The sequence below is a fragment of the Urocitellus parryii genome, unplaced genomic scaffold (assembly GCF_045843805.1).
Source record: "Urocitellus parryii isolate mUroPar1 unplaced genomic scaffold, mUroPar1.hap1 Scaffold_591, whole genome shotgun sequence".
In the NCBI taxonomy this organism is placed as follows: Eukaryota; Metazoa; Chordata; class Mammalia; order Rodentia; family Sciuridae; genus Urocitellus; species Urocitellus parryii.
Genome location: NW_027554095.1, coordinates 90904 through 94315, shown reverse-complemented (window position 1 = coordinate 94315; position 3412 = coordinate 90904).

Genomic DNA, 3412 nt, shown 5'->3' with positions numbered 1-3412 from the left:
ATTTATGCAAAAACAGATGATTCAGGCTGTCTCCCAGGCTGTGTTTTCTTCCCAATTTCATCCTGTTACTGCTTGCTAGAATCCTGGCAATGCTCTGCCCAGGCAGTGGTTTTTTGGTCACACAGAAGGCTTTCAATAGTACTGCTTCAGTCCACAAAATGCCAGTTCCCTCTTTAGCCCATGCATTCCCATGTTCCTTTGAAACCACTCCTATCCCAGACCATGAAAACATACTGCTCCTGGAGAGAGGCTTTCCTCCTCACTCCTCAAAGATGTCAGCTTTGGATGCCTGTTCATGTCCAGGGGAGGGCACCTGGTGGGGAGCCGCAATATCCACTGGGGTATACTATTGGACCTCAAGACCTTCCACCAGCAGAAGTGCAGTTGGCTTTGTGCACGAACCCAACACACCTGTTGGAGTGTTCTTGGGGGTCAGAGACTACTCTTTGTTGCTAAGAGTTGACCTGAGTCCACATCCTGACCCTTGCTCTCTGCTATCTGATTGTCTCACTTACTCTGACGGCGAGAGATGATTTGGCCCAGCTCATAATCCTCTGGATTCTCCTCAGTAAGGAAGTGTAGGTCGAGGGCGCTGCGGATGACAACAGGAGCCCTATCCTGGCAGGTCACCTGGAGCAGCATGGGAGACAGGCCTTCAGGAAATGGGCCTTGAAGTGACTACTCAAGGACAGTGGGCAGGGGCATTCTGGAGGCACCTCCGCTCTAAATACAAGTGCAACATCCATGACCCTACTACCTGAGGCTGACCTCCTGCTCATCGTGTGGGCTCTTCCCACAGGCTACTAGCCCAATCCTTGTACATAGGACTTCCTGGGCCTGCCATTGCTCTTTGTGGAGCTGCACTCCTCTCGGAGTGAAAGGACCCCACTACCTGCATACAGATGCAATCTCATCCCACAAGTTGGGAGGAATGGGACAATAGCCTCCAAGATCCCAGGTATGCCCGAGGATGCAGGCGGCATTGGGAATGGCCTAGGCACAAAACCTAGAGGCTTTGGTCTGGATTGCCAGGGCCAAAAACAGACCCAGGAACATGACCACACACAGGAGTGCTGAAAGATAGCCACGAGAGCTCCTGGCCTCCAGAGGCTCAGTGCTGGCTGGGATGTAGGAGGGCACCTCATCCGGCAAGGGTGGTCATTGGGTTACCTGGACATTTAGTGTGCTTGCTCCACATCCATATCGACTCTGCAGAGAGATTCTCTCAGCTCCTTGTTCAAGGAACACGGAGAACCTCACACTGCTGTCCTCCTCCATAGACGTCAGCATCCCATACAAGGGAACCTGCAACCTAGTTCCTGTCCTATTCTCATCTGTCACCCATACCTGTCCCTGCCCTTCTGGACTGCATGCTGCCACCTGACACACAGACTCCCTCAGACATGGCAGTGGACAAGCTGCTGCACTCGCTCATCTCAGCTCCAGCCCTTCACACTGACCTCTCCCTTCTTGATTCCCATCTATCCTCCTGATCATCCAGAAGCTCCAAATTCAAGAGGGCATGAGTAGTCCATGGTATTGGACCAGTGTCTGCTCCCCACCCAGGTGTAAGCACCACGGGACACCCCTGCTCCCAGGCTTACCAGAACACTCTTGGCCATCTCTGGACTTTGTGTTTCTAAGTGGACACGAATTAAGCAGGTGTCTCCCACCTGCTTGTGGGAAAGCGGCCTGGAGGACTTGCAGGTTGATTCTGAGAACTGTGGGGGATGGAACATCAGCAAACCCAGAAACAGAAAGCCACCCCAGACTGTCAGTTGGCTCTATGGGCTTCCAGCAAATATGTCCAGGTGCTGAGGCTTCTTATTTCCTCAGGTCGGAGTGGAATGGCAGCACATGCACAGCTTGAATAAGGTAGGTGTTTACCTCCTTTCCCTTGACCTGGGGGCGTTTCCTCACGATGAAATATTGTATTCCCAGATTCATGGACAGACACACGAGTGAGTGGTCAGAGATCTTGATTTCTGCAGAGCGAAGTGGAGAGAATTGTTAGGTGGCACTCAAGGATTATGCCACAAAACACCCACAACCCCTGAGAGTCTCCGCCAGGCCCATCACACTTTGGTATTTTGGGGCCAAGGCCCACTTTCTCTTGGCTGTCAGTTATCCTGAGCCCACTGTGGATCATGTCTCCCCACTGTCTGATTGTCCTACTTACTCTCATCCTCAGACATCATATACAGCAGCTCAAAGTTGTCCACATCCTCATGCTGCAACAAATTTTGGTCCAAGGCCCTGCGGATGAGGCTTGTCACCGTCTCCTGAAAGGTCACCTGGATCAGGGTGGGACAAATGTCATCAGAGAATGGCTTTTAGAAGAGCTACCCAGAAGACTGTGGTCAAACATTCAGGAGAAATCTCAGCTACATATACAAGGGCACAATCTTGTTATCCTGCTACCTGAGTGTGTCCTCCATATACCACCTGGGTTCTTGCAATGTGCTACTAGAACAATCCTGGTACAAATATCTGCCTGTACCTGCCATCTCCCCTCCCCCTGGGGAGCCACATTCCACTCATGTCAAAGGACCAAACTGCCTATGCACAGACACACTCTCATCTCACTGAGATGAGAGCAATGGGCCAGGGATCTGCGCACCAAGTGTGATCTGGGATGCAGGCTGCCTTTGTGGGTGGAAGAGGCAGATGCACTGAAAATTTGGGTCCTGACTGCCACGACACAAAACAGACTCAGATACAAGAGTGTGCACTTGAGTGCTTCATGATAGCTTTGAGAGGCCCTGGCCTCTGGAAGCTCGGTGCGGGTCTGGTTGTAATGATGTACTTGACTCAGCACTGGCAGTCACTGAACATGTCTCCTCTGCAGCTGGACACCTGCAGCATTAGCGTGTCTACTGCACATCCATAGAAATTCTGCCAAGAACCCCTTTAGCTCCGTATTTACATACATGCAAAGCCTAACATTCCGAAGCTTTGGCATGACCCCCCAGGTGATCCCGACCCCAAATTCCTACACCTAGTCATGCTAAGGAGGTTCTCTTCCCTGCCACCAGGAACACATCCCCTCCTACACATGTGACAAGTCACTGCCACCTCCTCTGCTCCAACTTCACTCATTGAGAATACCAAGTTCTAGGCACTGCAGCCTGCACCCTGGACATATCTCTGCCTTCATCTGTCCACAGCACTTCCGTCTGCACTTCTGGCCTGCAAAACCCACAATACACAGGCCCACTCACCACGGAAGCTGGGCATGCTGATGCTCTCCCTCCTCAGGTCAAGCCCTTAAGACGGACCTCTCTCTTCTTTATTTCCCACCATAGCCCTGGGGTTGGCTGTGTCTCCTGCCTTCCACTGTGTGGACACCCAGGAGGCAGCCCTGCTGTCGGGCTTACCGGGATGCGCTTTGTCTCCCTCAGGCTCTGTCCCT